This window comes from Mauremys mutica, chromosome 1, assembly GCF_020497125.1.
Source record: "Mauremys mutica isolate MM-2020 ecotype Southern chromosome 1, ASM2049712v1, whole genome shotgun sequence".
NCBI lineage: Eukaryota > Metazoa > Chordata > Testudines > Geoemydidae > Mauremys > Mauremys mutica.
Window position 1 is genome coordinate 50,258,189 of NC_059072.1, and position 21,226 is coordinate 50,279,414.

The 21,226-nt window shown below is 43.6% G+C and overlaps 1 long non-coding RNA gene across 2 annotated transcripts in view; it reads right to left on the reverse strand.

Annotated features, from left to right (window-relative positions):
* LOC123351155 overlaps nucleotides 1-17,151 on the reverse strand; it is a 29,128-nt gene extending 11,977 nt beyond the window's left edge. Inside the window, exons 1-3 of one of the 2 annotated variants that reach the window (XR_006573945.1) lie at nucleotides 17,061-17,151; nucleotides 15,224-15,300; nucleotides 314-474 (exon numbers count right to left, since the gene is read on the reverse strand). This is a non-coding gene — a long non-coding RNA (uncharacterized LOC123351155). The remainder of the gene's footprint in view (nucleotides 1-313; nucleotides 475-15,223; nucleotides 15,301-17,060) is intronic. The other variant, XR_006573951.1, reaches the window with a different exon arrangement.
* Nucleotides 17,152-21,226: the final 4,075 nt, after the last annotated feature.

Below are 21,226 nucleotides of genomic sequence, written 5' to 3' on the forward strand. Positions count from 1 at the left end.
TCTACAATACACAGATCAGTAGACTAATATTATGCCTGCACCCTATTGTACTTAAGTATTTGAGGACATATGTTAGGCAGAGTGCATTATTTAGCTTAGCATTACTTAGTGCATTACATTATTCCGCAAGCTTTTGCTTCTTTTTATAACAAAAAGTGGGATTTTAATACATCCAAAGTTTTCTATAGAGTCACTTTAGAACTGAATTTAGCCATGTATTTAATCAAAATTCAATATCAGGGCTTAAGTTGTTCTTAATGTAATTCAGCATGCAAAGCCAGATGCAGGTTATTGTTTTTTGCCATTATGTTACCTTGGGATCCAGCTCTTGGATTCATTGAAATTAACAGAAGGAGTAGGAGTCGGTTCATTCAGAGCTCAAAGCGGGCAGCTATATGACATGCACAAACAATATTTTTTTGATCAGTCTCTTCTGATGCCCTGGTTGAGCAGGTCTCTGCTGCATTCTGGGACCTGGTAAGACAGAGAAACTTACTGGGCAAATACCCGATCTCTGAAGGAGTCTTGCAATGGAGAGATCAAGAATGTAGAGGAGAAGGAGGTGAACAGCACAAAACAATGAAGGTGAAGCAGAAAGGAAGGCTGAAAAGATGTCATCATATAGACCCTGATTCTCAGATCTGGCTGAGTCTCCAAGCCCAGTCTAATCAGTAGTGAAATGGACTTCTGGGTATATGATTGGTAGTAGAGCTGTGCCAGAAAATTCTCAAAAGTTAGTAAGGAAAAATTGTTTTCTGCTTTTGGTGCTCCAATAATCTCAAAATTGTGTTTACTCCAACATCTTTATTTAATCAGGGAGCTCCATAGTCATCCCTCGAGAACCAGAATATTTAGGGCAGTAGATCAGATTTCAGTAACATCTAAATTGATTGATTATCAGTCACTGATATCAAAATGTGGTGCTTCATAGGCTCTCTACTTGTCCCTTCTGAGGCCCTGGCATTGCAATCCTTATTTGAGGTATGAATAGAAGTGGCTTTTGGGGGGCCATTCCCTTCATACGGAGAGCAGATTATCTAGAAGCCATCTCCTGCCAGTTCTTCCTGGCTTTCCACAGTAATAAAACAGTTTGTGGTCTGGTTCCAAGTTTTATCCTGAAGACTAATTCCAACTTCCAAAGGAATCTGGACATTAATCTCGCTTCCTTTTCACATTGGATAGCTTCAGATAGAAAAAAAGTTTGCATTTTGGCATTTTTTTAGGGCCCTAAAGGCTTACCTACACAGAGTTGAGGAAATCAAGATCTCAGATGCCTTGTTTATACTATATTATGGCCTCAAAAAAGGTCAGTCCACTTCCTGACTGGCTATTGCTAATTAAATTTGTGTATGAGTAAAGCATATTTTACAGAGATATGTTACATGGCATATGTAGCATAAAACATATTGCAGTTATGTCATATATACATTCATAAGCATATTTCCATAAAGCATAATGGGGTGCAACATCACACGCTCCCTTTCATAACACAGTCTCCTTCTGGACAGAGAGAGAAACTGCTTCAATATAGGCAATCTGCAGAGTGACCTCTTGGCTCTCCATAGATATCTTCCAGTGCCTTTATTGTATGGAAGTCAGAGCTTCCTCCAATGCAGTTTTTAAACATGGATTTCTGAGTGCTGTAGTCCAGTGATACTCCAGCTGGTTCCCTATATAGGTGCCAACTCCATGAAAAAATAGCTCCCCCTTCTCCATCACAGTTCCTCCTGCCTGCCATGGATCAGCAGTTCAGGGGTGTGCAGGAGGCACTGGGGGAGGAGCAAGAGCGGAGCACGCTCGGGGGAGAGGACATAATGGGTTGGGGTGGGGCAAAAAGAGACAGGGCATGGGTTTGGGGGAAGAGGTGGAGTGGGGGCATGGGCTGGGGTGGAGCGGGGGTCGAGCACCTCCCGGCAACTCATAAAGATGATGCCTATGGTTCCCCAGATTAAGTCCTACCTGGTCTAGGTATCAGTTACTGCTAGACAAAACCTGGTTTCTGAAGGTTGATCTCCTACAGCAGGAAGGGGAAGTCCATCTCTTATCTAGGTTGGAAAAAAATAACCTCCAAAATTCTTCAATGTTTACTTATTTCTACATCTGTTCTATGTTGAGCTAAAGCTGTAACCTCCAAGTGCACACTCAGGGTGAGAATGCAATAGAAAGGGAAAACAATAAGTTCCAGACCCTCAAAGGTATTTAGGTTCCACTAGCTTTAGTATGCCCTGCTACGCCTATAGCACTCAACATTCAATAGTTTGCTATCTAACCTAAAAAGAACAAGTGCTTATATTTGAATTTAAATCATCATGGTGTATCAGGTCATGGACATTCCACATTTACATTGCATCACACAGTGTAACACACTAACATGTGAGCAATCAAACACAGTACAGTGACTACAATGGACACGTTTGTATTTGGATCCAAAGTTGCTATTACTATAAATAGTGACCTTAAATTCTCATCAAACTAATGTGGCCTGATAAGCCAGTGTTTTTGTATTGACTCTTTATGACTGGTAGTCTGTTTCCTACCCATTGAGAAGAAAGCTTTTGAAATGACTTTGCTTCATGTGATGTCACGGAGTGAGCAATTGGAAGTAGGAGAGTTAATTTTTCACATCTGAAAATCTTGGCCTAAGCAATTTACGTGAGGTCATTCAGAGACTAAATAACAGAGCCCAGGAGCCCCAGTCTGCTCTACACTTCCTTTTCCTCTCTGCAAAACTGGTTAAGATTCACCAAGTCACATATTTTCTTATTGGCTCTGATGGGAAAAGTGAGCTGAAGCTAAACATTCATTTGGGAATATTTTAAAACAGGTGAGGACAACACAATTCATACTCAAAAAAAGTGTACTTTTTGTGTATGAATATGAAAAGTTCAGAGTTATGGGTCACTCATTTGGACAGTAAATTGTCAAGTGACATTTTAATCAGCTGTGTTGTGGTCTGAGTTTTGTCTTTCTCAACAAAGGGATGTGTGTCTCGGACCACAGCTGAGTAATTATAAAAAAAAAGCTCTTGGGCTAGTGATTCAGCATGGAAGTCTTAATGACAGAAGCTTAATGACAACTCTTGTTTGGCCCTCCTCAGGAAACAGGGTACGTCTACATGGGGATAAAAGACCCACAGCACGGCTGGCCTGTGTCAGTTGACTTGGGCTTGCAGAGCTTAGGCTACAGAGCTAGAAAATTGCTGTGTAGATCAGGGCAGGCTCCAGGGTTTTTGCCGCCCCAAGCAGGAAAAAAAAAAAAAGCTGTGATCGCGATCAGCTCTACCACTGCCGCTTCAGTCTTCGGCAGCAATTTGGTGGCTGGTCTTTCGCTCCGAGAGGGAGTGAGGGACCTGCCGCCGAATTGCCGCTGAAGAGCCGGACGTGCCGCCCCTCTCCGTTGGCTGCTTGCTGGGCTGGTGCCTGGAGCCAGCCCTGGTGTAGATATTTGGGCTTGGGATGGAGCCACACTCGCAGGGTCCCAGAGCTCGGCTCCAACTCAATCCCAAATGTCTACTCACATGTGTCTCTTCAGAAGTTAATATGCAGCTCCTTGTATAGGCACAAACTCCGGAGCTGGAGCTACAGGTGCCAACTTTCCTATGTGCTGGGGGGTGCTCACTGCTCAACCCCTGGCTCTGCCACAGGCCCTGCCACCACTCCACCCCTTCCCACCTCCACCTTTGAGCCTTCCATGACCTCGCTCCCCTCCCTTCCCCAAGCCTCCTGCATGCCATGAAACAGCTGATCGGGAGCTGCGGGGAGGGAGGGGGAGGCGCTGATTGGCGGGGCTGCTGGTGGGCAGGAGGCACGGGGACTGGGGGGGAGCTGATGGGGGGCTTCTGATGTATTACTGTGGCTGTTTGGCAATGTACATTGGTAAATTCTGGCTCCTTCTCAGGCTGGCTACCTCTGGTCTACCCAGCAATTTTTAGCCCCAGAGTCCAAGCCCCATGAGCCCGACTTAGCTGACCCGGGCCAGCCATGGGATTTTGATCCCTGTATAGACGTGACTCAGTAGCAGCATAGGTCATTTGAGGATGCTGATGCAAAATGTACAGGATTAAAATAAATTGATATTTTTCCTTTTTATTCTATCTAATAATCTCCTTAACCCATAACATTAAATTATGTAAGAACCTAAGAAGACAACTAAATGTGATTATAGTTTCCTGCAGGATACAGGATAAGGCCAGAGCGTGGCCAGCATCAGAACAAGTGCACAAGGGAACAGTCTCTTCTCCATTGTCTCCCTCGGGTTTTGCACACTCCTGAGCAATGGACAGCAGAGCCACGGGGCCACCTTCCTCCCCTGCTAACCAGCCAATTCATCTAGCAGGCATGCTGCACCCTCTGGGGTGGGGCAATTTCATATATCCCCAATCCTCTCCCTGTGGCATACTCTGGCCCCTAACAATTAAAAATTATGGCCATCATTTTCAAATGGGGTTAAATGAGATGATCCTTTAGGAATATGCAATACATTCAAAACTGACTCCTTTGCATAAAAGAGAGGGCAGGAGGGAATCTCTAGGACTCCCCCTTCTGCTGTAGAAGTGGTGCCCTGTTCCATATTCTTTTCAATCAGTTGGCTTGCATTTTCCAGGTAATCTTTACAAAGAGACTAATTTCCCAAAGTGAAAGCTTCTGTTCACCTTGATAGGGCCCAATGTCTGGCTCTATTAAGTAAGGGGTCCTCACAAGCCACCCTCCCCATCAGTGCTATCTACATTTAGCGCTAAATGCTGTTTTCTTAGTAGCTAGGAATGCACCACAGAGCACAACCACAGCACCGTGAGAGATATTCAATCCTTTGCACTGAATTTCTCATACAGTGTGTTGTGTCTGCTCTTATTAGCAGCCTGGGAATACTGTGTATTTTAATTTTTGTTTCCTTCTACAATTGTGCTGTGTAACGGTGTGCGACTCACCACTGCAGTGCCTCCTGCTGGTCATCAGAGGGAATTAGCTCTTTTCCAGCCTGGGCGCCCTCTGCAGGCCAGTGTCCCACTTGTAGCTGGCTCCATGTCCCTCCCAGACCCCAGTGCCCCTTTACCCTGGGGCTGCCCCTGGCAATACCCCAGCAGTCTCTATGGGTCTCCCGTCTCAGGGGAGCCCCCAACCCTCTAATCCCCACCTTGCCTCAGTCTGGGCTACTGCCAGTCATCACTGAGCCCCCACTCCCTGGGGCAGACTGAGGTGTAAAAGCCACTCATCATAGGCAAGAAGGTTTGGACCTGCTGCCTTCCTCTGCCTCCCAGTACCTCTATGGGCCTTGGACCAGGCCCTGCAGCCTGGAGCTCCCCTGCTCCTCTGGCCTTTCCCCAGCCCTGCTTTACTTCCAGTACCCTTTCTGCAGGCAGCCAGACCCTGCTCTCTTCCAGCCTGGAGAAAGACTTCTTTTGGGCCTCAGGCTCACAGCCTTCTTATAAGAGCCAGCTGGGCCCTCATTAAGCCAGCCACAGCTGTGGCTGCTTTCCAATCAGCCCAGCCTTTCCCCTGCCACAGCCCTCTCCCAGGGCTGTTTCAAGCCCTTCAGGGCAGGAGTGACGTAACCACCTGCTACATGCTGAATTGCTTTAACCGTGCTACTGAAAAAAATGCAAAGTATTGTAAATAAGCATCAGCCTGAGCATATGGGAAAAAAATGCTTGCTGTACAATAAATTAATGCAATATTAAAAGTGACAGTGTGTTTTAGTGGTCTCCTAATACAGCTGCATGACAGAATATATCCGTGTTCACACCCTATGCATGATTGTAATAATTTTTGTACAAAGTATGCCTTGTGAGGTATCATTTGAAAACTCATAATTTGCTGATCATTATTGTCCTGGTAAAATGTGTGGCAACATGATATGTGACGTTATAATATTCCTCTGTATGGTGTTATTAGCACAGGTTCCAAATTGAAGTTGGTAAACTGATCTTAAAGGAATAGGTGCTCTGCTTAATTTGCTTATAAGCAGTAAAGAGTCATCAGGCAGGAGGGAAACAAAGGAAGCTCAAACAGGTAAGAAAAAAGAAGCAGGGAACATTCTTCCACACAGAGTTTTTGTTTCCTGGTACCCAGCTGGAAATGTTTTTCAACAGGGGGACTGAACCTATAAAAAGGAGAGACAAACACCTCAAGGCACCTCCCCCCCTTCTTTCTGCCCGTCCATTCACTGCTGCTGAAGGGACAAAGGAAGCAGCTGTTGGACTAGGGGAGGGATCCTGACATAAGAAGTTTAGTCAGTAAGACTACTGAAAGCATGTGGTAAGAAAACTTTACTTTGAATTTAAGTGTTAAGTTAGGTATCAGTAGCATTTTATCTTTATTTTTCTTGTAACCCTTTATGGCTCAGTACTTGTACTCATGTAAAATCTAACTTGTTTTATCTAATCCAGTGTTTTATAAACTGAAGTGTCTGGGAAACTCCATTTGGGGTGGCAAGTTGTGTGCACATCATTTCATTAAAGAAATATTGTACTTTATATAACCTGTATTGTCCAGGAAAGGGCTGGACAGTACAGGACATACATTTCTAGGAAGTGTGTTGGGGTCACTTTGCAATATAACCAGGGCTGGTGAGAGCCCGAGTGTGACCCAAGTGCTGCTGGCAGGCTGCAGTTATTTACAGACACTCAGAGTGAGGCTTGCACCCTGGCAGCTTGTTTGTGAGCAACCCCGGTGGGAGCTACCTTAGCAAAGCATTGTAAGGCACCCAAAGTTGCAGGACAGGGTTGATGTAGCTGCTTATTAGTCTCTAGACTGTATCCTGGTATGTCACAATCTGCTATCTATTTTATGACCTCTTCCTAAAGCATGCCTTAAAATATATAGAGGGGCTTAGTTCTAAGGTAATATGAATCTTTATGATGATGAAGATGATTTAAAAGCAATTTAGACTGAAGGCTAAGGATAAATCACTTGAAGCAGAAAATATGTTTCTTTTACAACTTTTTTAATAGTTTAAACTTATTGCAAGTTTAATCCCTTTGGTGTGTTGCTGCTAACCTGTTTCTAACTTTTTCTCCTACTTCACTTTCCTTTTTCTTTGACCTCTTTTCCCTCCTTCTTTTCCTAACTATCCCACACCTGGGCCAGTCTTTGGAGCCTGCAAAACCTGTGGTCCTGGGTCCCAGTTTTGGGGGACTAACTGGCAGTGAGCCACGTTTTCAAAAACAAACTAATTTTTAAAACATGATGAGTTGTTTATGATTAGTAGCCGCCAAGGGCTGGCTTTAGGAGTCCAAGAAACATGCAGCGGTGGCTGCGTTGCTATTTTGGGTGGGAGTCAGCTGTGGAATGCCAAAGCTCCATAAGGTTAAAAAAAAAGGAAGCTAGGAACACAGAACTTGCAATACACATGAGCTAGTGGGAGCTTCTTAAACAGTGGAACTACAGAACTTCACAGGTCACTGTGAACCAGTGGTAACCACAGACCCTGCAGTGTTTCTCGGATCCATGCTTCAAAGAGAGCCTTAGGAAATAGGAAAGGTGCACTCCTCACAGGAGTGTCTTAAACCACTTATTAGGATTAGGATGACGGCTGTTTGGATTAAATTATCCTACATCGATTTACTCTTTAATTCTTGGACTTTTCCTTGAAGTGCCTCTTGCTGGCTACTGTCAGAAACAGGATAATGGACTAGAAGAACCAATGGTCTGATCCAGTATGGCAATTCCTGTGTTCCTATTAGCAGTAGTATTATGGTGGTGACTACAAACACCAATCAAGGCTGTTGTGCTAGGACTCTTTCTAAAAGCCTGTTTCTCTGAACCAGTTTTTAAAACCTATCAGAACCACACTGTGAATAAGTCTCTAGCAGCAAGAATCACTCTTCTAACTAATTTAGAAAAACCTCTTTGAAGCAGTTTTAGCCATTACAAAAACAATTCTGACGGCTGGAACTTGCTTATGCTGCAGCTCCAAGAGGTCCAGCCCAACTGGTTTTGAAGTCAGTTTGTTTTTTGGGCGTAGTTCCCTGGAGTAAGCACGGCCATAAAGCACTAAAATGGCTTTTCTCTGATGGTGCTGCATGGAAGGCAGAGGGCACTTGAAGGAATTTTCTATTTCAATATGACAAGCTGACAATTTATTTGCTAAGGTGACATTTGTGAAGGAGAGAGTAGAAACTGACAGCATAACATATTTGTCAATAAGCACAGCCAGAAAAATACCTTCTAAAATTAGATGGACCTAAATATAAACAACTAAAACTGCAAATGTTGCCGAGTTTTCTTAACTAATAGAGAAATAATAATTGACGAGTGTTTACAACAACAGCAGTGATTAATGGGAAATCAGACCTTATTATCATCAAGTGTCCCTAGACACTTTAAAAACTGGTTTCAGATATGGAAGCTGGAGTCAGCTGCAACTAAACACAAGCCAAGCTCTGACGGGTTTTCAATGTCACTACCTGCTCCTAAATGTCACCGAGGAGTTGCCAACAGGTATGAAAAGGCACCAGCTGCTCAGCCTTGCTTTCAGAAGGAGCAAAAGAAGAGTAAAGCGCAAATTGCACAAGGAAGCATGGGGCTTATAAAGGAAGGAAAAAATATTATAATAGCACTGTAGCAACATGCATTTCATCAGGTCAAAAGGGATCCCTCATCTTTCTATAGTTTTCTATTTCAATGTGATTGCATTTTAAACTCCCAGGGCCAAATTATGATGTAATTTACGCTGGTGTAAGTCAAGACTAATTCAATTGGCTGACATGAAACTTCTCCAGATTAAAGGCAGTGTAACGGAGACCAGAATGTGGCCCCTAAATCTAATTCTCACACCAAAGTAACAAGTTGCACCCCAGCTTTCTGCCAAGTGAGGTTTCATGTTACTTTGTAGCAAGGTCTCACGTTCCAAACACTTCATTACGCTTATAAAACATAGTACAGTACATTTTCTAGCATACTGTGATGTATTATCCTAAATGATTACAATTATGCTATACATGTCATAAATTAACAAAGTACAATTTGCAATACAGTTTCCTTGATTCCTTGCATTTGTTCTCTTACTTGCTAATTCCTTAACTCATTTCTAGTGCCAGTTAGTAAGTGGGTTTAAAAGAACCAATGATAAATTAAATTAGATTTGTCACTGGTGAGACGAACATGTGTACAAACTGAGAGGTAAGAGGGATATTTTCTGATGTACGTCTGACATTTACTGAAAATTAAATTATCCTTTTGATTTTAAGCTGAAATATCGGAACCCTTTCTCTCTTCCTGTCTGGCTGTTAAAACATAACAAATGTTTGCAGGATTCATATGTGAGCTGTGCTGCTTTGGGTCACCATCTGACTCAGAACATCCACTGATGACACTTTTAAGCAGATGCTGTGGATTTAAGTGGTTTTTGTCATGACATCACTACTGAAATCACCTCTGGAAGAAACATAAGCTTGGTGCCCTAGAAAATTATCTTCAGGTCTCAAAAGAGATAGCATTAAGTGTATCAAAGGGATTTAGCCTTGAGCAGACTTCTAAAATCTATGCTGACATGCATATTAAAATGAATCATTTTGTGAAAATCTCATTGCAGCAAAATTAACTTTCCTTCCCAGTTTTGCTTTATTGGGGCACTGACCACAGAATGACAACAAGCTGAATGATGCTGCATCGCTGTGTTAAAATTATGCCCACTTAAAATTGTATATTAGATTCCTACTTTCTATATAGGGACAAGGCTACAGTCTCACTGTCTTCAGTCAGAAGCCCCTCAACTGAAATGCAATGTACAGGTGTTAATAGGTTACCAGCTTCGCCTACCAAGATGCCACATTCGTATTGCTGGAGGATGCTAGTATGTAATATTTAGCAGCTGATACATGGTTTCAGATGTTCAGATGGCAGGAAGAAGAAACTGGCAATTCTAAATATCTTGGGAGTCTGTTTGCCAATTTTGCATTTAGGTATTTCATTGACCTCATTAGAAACTAAAGTGTACCTACCACACACCTGTCGGATGCCCAAAATAATCTTTATTTAAAAAAGAGAAATAGGGACAAATTGTATTTCCATCTGTGCCCAAAAGATACTTTGACAATTAGGAAGATGTTCTTCCTATTTATAAAATACATCTGTAGTATTACGGAACTTAAATAGAATGACAGAAGCATAGAAAATAGAGGTGGAAAATAGTTTGCAGGCCATCTAGTCCATATCTCTGCCAGTGCAGGGTTGTTTCCTATATTCGCCTCCATTACCAGTGGGTGAGATTGACATGAGGCTGGAGAGAAATCACTGCCTGATCTTCCCCTATCAGTCCCATTGCTAAAGAGGAGTAAAACTTTATCTAGTCCAGGGGTTCTCAAACTGGGGGTCATGACCCCTCAGGGGGTCACAAGGCTATTACATGGGGGGTTGCGAGCTGTCAGCCTCCACCCCAAACCCTGCTTTGCCTCCAGCATTTATAATAGTGTTAAATATCTAAAAACATGTTTTTAATTTATTTGGGGGGGTCACACTCAGTGGCTTGCTATGTGAAAGGGGTCACCAGTACACAAGTTTGAGTACCACTGGTCTAGTCCCTTCTCTAGCCCATGCGTGCCAGGTATGGGAGGTCCCAAAGCATCAACTGTATGGCATCATCTTATGGCTTTCCCTGTGCTTAATTTTTACTGGTGACAGTAATCTCATTATAAGCCATAGGCAGTTTATTTGTTGCAGAGTAATGAGGTGCACTGTAACTTTTAAGACAAGGTATTTTGAAGGATAACATTTAGGAAGGTCATATCTGCAGTTAGGATGCCAGTGGTCATATGCTTATAATCCAGATTTAAGTCACTCTCTAGTATACACTACTTTAGGTAAAGCACTTCACGTCCCCCACTCCCCAAAGAGCTATCATTTTTCTAAGGCTACACTTAAATGGACAATATCTTTTTAATATTGTGGCTAATCTATTTTTTCAAAATTCACTTCTGTCTAGCTGTAAGTGAAGTCTTCATTAGAGGTTGCACTGGTACCTGCAGTGCTGGCATATCGAGCACCATTTGGAAGTCTAAACGTTCAGTGATAGCCATGGTGCTTATAAATAGATCTGTTTTAAAAGGGATGTGACACCCTAAGAACTCCTCAATGCCAGCTGACAAAGGGTTCTGTAACAGTAACTCCTGACAAACTCTGCTATCTTCCTGTTTATCCAAAGACGGTCATGTGAGGTCTCTGATCCTCAATCATTGCACGATGTACAGATGGATGATATTTAAGGAGTTGTATATATACACTGACAATATGTTTTAAAGCTGGTGTCCAATGCAGTGTTGACAGATTTCTCTACGATAAAAGATGAATGTTCACCTATCTGCATCAGTTCCCATGTAAGTTAAGCATTGTAAGCCAACACAATAGAAGCCCTATTTGCATACAAAGTCAACATGAAATCAGCACACCAAAAACTCTGTCTCTGGGGAACAGCAATGAATTTTGGGGGATATAAGAAGAAGGTGAAAGGATACCTTTTTATCCTGCACTGGAGGAAGTAATCAGGCAGTGCAATTACATCCATGAAAATGGAATCACAACTTGCCCTGGTTGGAAAGGCTGCAAGGCCATTTAGATGAGAATAGACTGCTTTAGACAGGAAGTTAGCCTGTTAAAGTTAAGTTTAATCTCTAGAAAGCATGTTATGATTTTGTTTTATATGCAACCTCTTTTTCCATTATTATCCTTACTCACTATCTCTTACAGCTTAGCCTTTGATAATAAACTTATGATTCTTTTCACTATAAATATCACAGTGCTGTGGGGTTATATGGGAGCTGATCCTCAAACAAGCTAGTGTGTATGTTGTCCTAACGGGGACAGCAAACCTGGTATTTCTGTGAATAGCCAGTGACAGGACTTGGATATCACAGGGGAATGCTTCAAAGGGGCTCAGGGATTAGGGTGCACCTATTGTTGAGTCAACAGTGTGCCCTTGTTGCCAAGAAGGCTAATGGCATTTTGGGTTGTATAAGTAGGGGCATTTCCAGCAGATCGAGGGATGTGATCATTCCCCTCTATTCAGCACTGGTGAGGCCTCATCTGGAGTACTGTGTCCAGTTTTGGGCCCCACACTACAAGAAGGATGTGGATAAATTGGAGAGAGTCCAGCAGAGGGCAACAAAAATGATTAGGGGGCTGGAGCACATGACTTATGAGGAGAAGCTGAGGGAACTGAGATTGTTTAGCCTGCAGAAGAGAAGAATGAGGGGGGATTTGATAGCTGCTTTCAACTACCTGAAAAGGGGTTCCAAAGAGGATGGATCTAGACTGTTCTCAGTGGTAGAAGATGACAGAACAAGGAGTAATGGTCTCAAGTTGCAGAGGGGGAGGTTTAGGTTGGACATTAGGAAAAACTTTTTCACTAGTAGGGTGGTGAAGAACTGGAATGGGTTACCTAGGGAGGTGGTGGAATCTTCTTCCTTAGAGGTTTTTAAGATCAGGCTTGACAAAGCCCTGGGTGGGATGATTTAGTTGGGAATTGGTCCTGCCTTGAGCAGGGGGTTGGACTAGATGACCTCCTGAGGTCCCTTCCAACCCTGAGATTCTATGATTCTATGATTGTTCACCTGCAAAGCAAAGCAAGGACTAGCATTCCCCTAAAGAGATTGTTTGGGTGACTAAGATGCTGGTGTTGTCAGGAAGCCAATACCCAGTTAAACCCAACAAGTTTCTCTCTGTGGAGGCAGGAGGGTAACGAGGATTCTCAGTCTTGGGCACCCCACAAAAGCATCATAGCTGATGTAATGCTGATTGCTTAGGGAAGTTAGGTGTAAATTCTTGCATGATCCAGGAAGAAGATTTAAGAACTAGGTGAAGTTTGAGTTTCATGAAGAACAATATAAATTGATGTTGTACATTTTTATATGCTTAAAGTTTAAAAAAATCCTACAATATGAAGTGTGACACACACATTACACAGATGAAAGAAAAAAAGAGGAAAGTGACACAAATACACATCTTCTAGCCCAGCAGGAATACTAAATGATAGGAAATATTTTAAGCACTGATATTTTCAGCATATGTCGTATTGCTCAAAATGGTAAGTATCCAAGGTAAGTCACCGCCATGGAACCTAGTTTAGAGTACCAATATGTATTACATTTTCACAGATTTCCAAGGAGAATATTCGGAGTTCTCTGAAATCATCCATGCTCTTTCTAGATGGAAAAGTTATTATTTCTGGGGGAGGATAGTTCACTTTATTTTCTAACCCTATTGCAGTATGGTACAATCGGATGGTTGCAGTACTTCTGTCAGGTTGTATCCCTGTGATTGCTGTACTGCAAGCCCTACTGCGACGTTCAGCTTCTTCCTCACCTCCTACAGGCAGGCATATCTCCTTAGCTCATCCCTTTGAGCTCTGCACACAACTCTAACCTGTCATACCAACTATAGCCCTAATCCTGAGCTATGCTGGGCCTGGGGAGTGGGAGAGAGAATAAGTATTCAGTTCCCAGGAATTCCTCTCCAAATCCTGGGGAACAACAGGAGGCAGCAGAGAGAGCAAGGAAAGGGTTCTTTATGTATCTTGATCCTGTTCAGGAGGGTTAGAGAGCAGTAGAAACGACAGCAGGAAAGTTTTTCCATACCAGTTCTGTGACCCCTAAGACATCTATTAACTACATTTGCCCACTTCCTGCTGATTTTAGGAGGAGAACTATAATCCAGTGGATATTATGCAGTCAACAGGAGCTGGGGGAGGGAGGGATTGCATTCCTACTAGTTTCCTAGGCTTTTAAGGGCAGGAACTGGTTTAAACTACCTGAACCGTTAAACTAGGCTTAACAGCAAGGCTCATCCATTTGCAAACAGCAACTTGTTATTCAATATTTCTTGCTATCACTAAAGCCACTGAGAAAAATGTCCTCGGAAGAGGACTCTAGTCAAATCGTATCACCAAACATATATAAGATTTACCCTGACATTATTTCCTATTGAGGAAGAAAATTGCTAATTCCATCAGTCAGTCTTTTTCTGTTTTGAAGAATGATGAGCAGAACACAGTCGTCAGTAATTTGAATGGCAGGGTTTGTTTTTGTTGTGTTTGCTTGTAATTTTATTTTTAGTGTTTTATAAGACACAAAAGGATTCATGATAGTATTATATGCTACTGTAAATCAGATGCAAATCAAAGCATTTTTCTCAACCAGAATGGAATTAAGATTCCTGAACTACACTCTAAGATTAAACATAAATGATCAAAGTGTAAAAATCTCAATTCTTATCAGTTTCCACCAGTTCCATATCTAACTTGAAAGACATGGCTACAAATCTCCACATTTTAGTTTTGACCTTGAATGAGGACAAACACTGGCGTGGATTTTTAGTGTCAGGCCACAACCGTATTAAAGGTAACACAGGGGGAAAAGGTTACCCACTCTATCACTCACACTCTCACCTCCCAGGCATTTTAAGTGATTCCAGTACAGAGTTGAAGGACTCCTACCATGTAACCCATAACTTGGAGTAAACGCTCTTCAGCCTACCCCTAGGACTCAGCTTGCTCTTTTGAGTCCTACTCTCCTGGCACCCCTGGGGGAACACATGGTACTAATTGGGGCACCATGGCACATGAAGGGCACAAGGTCTCCCCCTTTCCCATAAGCACAAGGCCTATCAGCAAAATCCCAGGTCTTTTACTTCTGGGGACTGTTCCTTTTATCCTGTTAACTGCATTAGAAGTTGGTCATTGAGGGGGCACCAGGGACTAGCTTGGTTGCACCTCTCACCTGCCCTACCTGGCATCAGAACTTCTCCCCGATCTATTCCCTCACTTTCCAGAGCCAGATGTCAGCCCCTCCGTCTGACAAAAGTACTCTCTCATCCATGAAAAACCCAGACTGATTATCCCAGAGGTCCCTGTGCTGGACCACAGAACACCAGTCTCCAAGAACATCCTGGCAACCTCATAGTTTACCTTCTTCTGAGCCTTATCCACATGGGCTGGGTTCACAGCTCCCCGTCAAGTCCACCTTGTGCTTATTTCTGAACTGACCAACCTAAATGCCAGGCCACAATTGCTTCATCAATCCAATATCCCTGTGAATTCTATCCCTCAAACTGACTCCAGTGCAGGCCCAAGATCATTTTCCCCCACCCCCAGGATGAATAACCAGGGCTTTAGGTGGGTCTATGTTTGTTCATCAGTGAGTGCAGAAGAGACATAAGCTGATCCCACAGCATGCGTCTCCTGTTGAACCACTGAATGCGTGTAGCTTCGGCCATGAAGCCCAGGTGTGACCCACCTGCGTATCTGGCTGTCTTCTTGTTGGCTTAATGCACTACCGAGTTCCCACAAATCCAGATATCTCCTGGATGTCTGCTGGAATCAGAAACAGACAGGGTTAGTTACACTTCTTGCCAGCCCCAGCAACATTTCCACTGGGGCAGACATACATTCTGTAACAATATGATTTCCAGCACCCTACCAACAAGGCCCCTTCCCCATTCTAGTCTGTTTTAGGGTATCCGAGGGACAGCAACATTGCACTGGGTGACAACTGTACATCTGGTAATTCCAGTGCCTGCCGGGACCTGTCTGTGGTTGCCTGAGGCACTAGCTCACTTACCCTGAAAGTGCCAAAGAAGACCACAATGAATTTTGCCTTAAATGAAATGGCCTCCCTCCCACAACTGCATATCCTGAGTAGAGCATTTAACAACCCTGTATGGGTTATGGGTTGCCTGTCATCGCTCCTGTGCTCGTCACCTCTGGAGCATCCCTCCAAGAGCTTCTGCACTATAAAATCAATGCAAAGGTCTGGGAAACCTGCTAGCTTACACCAAAAAGATAGGCCAGCTAGTCTACCTTTTACAGTGGAAGGAGCTAACTCCAGTGATGAGCTGCCAAAATCTTAACAACCGGTTCCCTATAAAAAGTTCTGATTTAAGGAGGGGAGCGGGGGAGGGGCTGGGGCAGGGGGAGACATACTTGTGGGGCCAGGGGCCCCTGCAGGGCCTGGGGCAAATTGCCCCACTTGCCTTCCCCCCCGGCAAGCCTAGAGCTTGCAGCCCCCTCCCCCCTTACCTTGCCAGCAAATCAGGAGGACGACTCCAGAGCTCAGCTGAGCTGCCCAGCTGATGCCGGCGGCTGGCCACGCTGCAGCTGGGGGTAAACGGGGGAAGGGCCGGGGGAGCCTCAGCCTCCCCAGCTGGGAATCCTGGGAGCAACAGGATGGTCCGGCCCGCGGACTGGAGTTCTTTGCCCACTCCCTGGCCCTTTAACAACCGGTTCTCCACGGAGGTCTAATTTTAGCAACCGGTTCTTGGGAACCTGTGGGAACCTGCTCCAGCTCACCACTGGCTAACTCGTGATGCATAAACTACACTGTATATCTCTCCATCCAGTGCTTAGGGATGGGCCACAGATGCTGGAGCCCTTCCTGAGCTCTAAATTCTGTGAGCTCAATAAGGCAGGACCTATCAGCTTTGAACATCGTCAGGGCAGCTGCATTCTCAACTAGCCCTATGGCTGTCCAGAGCCAAGGCTCCACAGTTGGTGGGGCATCATCATAGACCTCTCTTGGCAAATGGGGTGAGCTCCCAGAATCTGTCATCCTGAAATTGAAACAGAGCATCACCAATGAGCCATTGTCTACTACTGGGACATGCACTGCACAAAAACATATGTTAAACGAGAGGCAGTGCAATACAAAAGCCCTCACTAGTCTCGTTACCTGAGGCTACACCAACAGCAGCTCCACATGTCCCTTGTCCCCCTCCCTCACAAGAGCAGGAAGCGGGAATGCAGGGAGTGGTAGCAGAACTGTAGCTGGTCCAGGCAGTGGGAACCAGGAAGCCAGATGCTCCTATAGCTGCAGTGGCAGCTCCTCATGTCCCTCAACTCCCACCCCTACAAGGGAGGGCAGGAGCACCTCACTTAGGCCCTGCAACATCCCCCAGGTTTGAATTTTTGCAGTTCTGGAAACCAACTGCATCAAACCCTCCCTCAACAGGACTCCTGCAGCTCAAGTGGCTGTGCCACTAGACTGGGAAACAGTTGTGCAATCCCTGCAGCAGGACTAAGATCCCTCTGCCAGAGTGCACCTCCCACAAGCAGGGAAAGTGTCCCAGAGCTCCTACCTTTCTTCTGGGCACTGCATCTCCTGGATGTAAAAGCCACCTAAATTTTTCCTTGTCCTGGCATCCTGGATCAGGGAACCTAAATTAATCCTGGGAAACAAAATGACGTAAGGAATCCTGGATCAGGGAACCTAAAGTTTTGCTGAAACAAAGCAAAAAGAAGCTCCATGGGGCACGGGCTAAAGTTTAAATGAGAACAGAGGGCAAGGGACCAATCATCTGCCTTCCTCCCCCATCTGGCAAGGGAGTAGCTAGAGACTCTGGAGTGGGAGGAACCACCCCTTCATTCCCCCCTATCAATCAACTGCTCTCATACCCCATTCAACTGGGGCTGTCTCCAATTACTGCAGGCCCCATCAAATTTTCCACTTTCTGAGGCAGGAGGGTGGGATTGTCCTGACAAGCAAAAATGAGATGTATCATGTTTCTCTACGACAGTAGGATCCCTATTTTGCTCTGTTTATGACCTCCCTCAAAGCCTTGGTTGTGCAGCCACCTTCTCACTCAAAGGAGGATTTCTCTGGGGTAGGCACTATCCTTGTGATGTTTGTACAGTGGGGCTCTGCTCCTTCAATGGGGTTCTTATGTGCTGCAGCAATAGGAACTTCAAATAGTAATTACCATTATCATCAATCTGCATCAGATGAGGCCCTTTCGGTCCATTAGAATCTCCTCTAGTCAACTGGAGAGGACAGTGGCTGTTGCAAGATGTGAACACTTCTTCCTGTATGCAGCCTACACAGAACTCCCAACCCTCATTGACCTAAAATAATTAGTGCGGGAGGGATAGCTCAGTGGTTTGAGCACTGGCTTGTTAAACCCAGAGTTGTAAACTCAATCCTTGAGGGGGCTGCTTAGGGATGTAGGGCACAATCAGTACTTGGTCCTGCTAGTGAAGGCAGGGGCTGGACTCAATGACCTTTCAAGGTCCCTTCCAGTTCTAGGAGATAGGTATATCTCCATATATATTTCAAATTCAGGGGCTCCCTTGAGCCCTACTCCCAATGAAGATTTTGGACTTTACTTCAGTGAGACTAGGAAGATGCCCATTCTAATCCCATCTACCATGGCAGAAAACCAGACATTGTTATAAATTAATATTTTCTATTAATATTTGCTGAGTCAGAACTGAATTCAGCATTAAGTGACTTGATTCACTGTGGTGTTGCTCCAGTTTTATGCCAGCATAACTCCACTGAAATCAACAGTTATATCAGGCCCCCAAATTGGTTTCTTCTCCCTGCTGTTCATCCTTTTAAATAAATAATAGTAGTCCCACAATCATCCTGAGAGAAAATGGAATGCATCTGTTGGACATCAACAAGACATCTCTTTAAGATGAAAAAAGTGTCAACATTCTGTAGTTGTCTGGATGCTGTTAGGAATGGAATAGTGGGGGTGTGGTACCACACAATAGGAACCTGAATTACTTTCGGCATATGTCAAAGAAACAATCCTAAGAGAAATAATTGTAAAAATGAGTTGTGCTAAAAAATTGTTTTCTTAATAATCTGTTGACACTCAATTAGAAAATAAATATTTTGAATGCTGAGGATTTCAACAGAATTTTTTCCATTTTGCTATCCATATGTATCTTGCAAGAGACTTCCTTCAGGCACTCATGGAAAATTAATTGAAAACATGTAGAACATGTAGAACTACTTTTTTTTTTTAACTAGTGTAAATGCTGCAGGTTCCAAACAAAGAGATTTGGGAAATAGATTCCCCCTCCCCCCTCCCTTAAGCTGATTGTTGTTAAACTGCTCTTGAGGCAAGAGACAATTTTGTATCACAGCTTTTCTTTCAGATCAAGGAAGGGACAATGTACATGAGAGACTTTATAAAAAATTTGGAATGCCCTACCATTAATTGATAAGCGTTATTATGGCTTCAAAAGAATTAGCCCAGGGAAGAAAACAGTGACTGTATCAGAGACTAAACAAACTCTGTGAGCATGAGACAGAGTGAATGAATTAATATCAGGTCATTTTCTATTTGCACTTAGGCCGATATGCCACTTAAGCCCTATTTTGAGGATTTAAATGGGAATTATCCGCCAAAAGACCTATGCCCTACTTAACGTCTCTGCACAGGAGTGAATTTTACTCTTCTTTAACACTAACAACGTTGGATTAGCATGACCATAGCCTCGGGATAATCAGAAGTAGTTTGGAGTCACTTGGCCAGATTTTGCTCACATTGATATCAGTGTCACTGAGAGCAGAATCGGGCCCTATTATGTTGCATAGCTGGAAATAAGAGCTCAGACCAAGGATTAATATACCGTGATCACAGATTATTTTATTTGCTGGGATCAACATTCATGAGTGACCAATTTGGGGATGTCGTTTAGTTATCAAGTGTAAGTAGCCTAGTAGTCTAAACTCCCATTAATTTTGCAACAGAATGCCTCATCAGTGTAAGCTGACGGACAAGGGTGGAAAGGAAAACAGTAGCAGGAAAAAGAAGGAAGTCCAAAACATGGGTAGGTTAAGTGGACAGTCCCACTACAGCCATCCTGCTGTTATGCAATTATTTAATTATCTAATAAAATGGAAGATAGACCACAGTCTCCTGCCCCTCATCTACTTTAAAAACTGGCTATCCCACAGCTGACACCCCCAATTCTTGGCTATGCAGGGGAAAAAACCCAGGAAAGGAAGAGCACATGGCCTACACAGAGGAGGTGGGAAATAGGGTGACCAGATAGCAAGTGTAAAAAATCAGGACGGGGGTGGGGGGCAATAGGTGCCTATATAAGAAAAAGCCCATAACATTGGGACATCTGGTCAGCCTAGTGGGAAATCACAGCATTTATCATTGACAATATATTTTCAATAGCCAGAAAGCAGCACCGTATTATAAAACCGAAATGCAGTACAACTCTACAGCAGCTATAAAATGTGGCAATCACTATTTTCTTTAAAACTGGTGAAATTAACTTTACTGCAGTTATTTCACTGTAGGGGGTTATTTGTTGTGTTTTCCGTTTGACTGGGTATTTTACAGCAGGAAAAGACATATATTGTGCCTAAAAATATAAATTATTTAAGTCTCATGTTGACCTATATGGACCAGATGTTGTAAGATATAATACAGTGAATGACACTATGGGGGCCTTGGGAACTGGGTGAAGGTAGAGCATGTTGCCAGGCAATGGATGCATGCCTGGCTGATGCTGGATGTGTGCACATTCCTCCACTTAGCACTGGGTAGCAAGGTGATCAGATTCCTCGTGACAGCCATTTATCGGAAAGGCAAAATCATTTCCATCCCCCTGCCCCCAAGCCTCAAACTAAGGTAACTGGGCAATTCTGTGGAGTTTGGAGAAGAGCAGGACTGCGTATCATTGATCTGTAACACAGGACCTAGTCCTGGCGAGGACATAAGACAAGCATAATTCATAGTGCATGTAAAATTGCTTTGTAATAGTTATGAGTGAAGCCAATACAGCTGAAATGCAAGTAGGAGAACATACAATTTGGATACTGATGTTAGGTAGGCTTGGCAATAAGTTAAGGGCCAGTGCAGTCTATAGTAGTTCAATATTTAGAAGTGTTTGGTATAAAGGGTTGCATAAGTAGCTTAACCTAAGGGTCTAAGATTTCGCAACAAGTGCTTTGTGAAAGACAAGGTCACCACAAAAGAACAATTTATACTTGAACTAGCAGATTTCTAGCATGTGTGGGGTTAACCGCATTAACATTTTGGAAACATTGGGAAATGTATTCGTGCACTATTGACGCAAATAGCTGATGTCAGCAATCCCGATTACGGGTAACCGGGAAGCCACACGTGGAAAAAGGGCCAAGCCCTAAGTATTTATGGTCACACAATGTAAATGTGTGAAAAGGGGATATAAAGACTGATGTATGAATGTTCACAAATGGGATTTGGGGAATGACAAGAGTAGGCAGCAGCTCAAATAGTGACTTCCTGTTGTGATGAGCTCCACATTTTCTTCCATCTTTCCTGTTGCCAGTCTCTATAATGTTGTAGGTATGTCAACACTGATGACTGTTCTCTCCTGCACCAGTCATGAGGCTGTAGGTATGCATGATCCAGGGAGTCATTCTGTTTTACTTAGTGTGCTCTATCTTGTTTTTTCCATGATTTCAACTATACTTCCCAGTACTAAATACAACTTGAAGTCTTTGTTTGTGCTT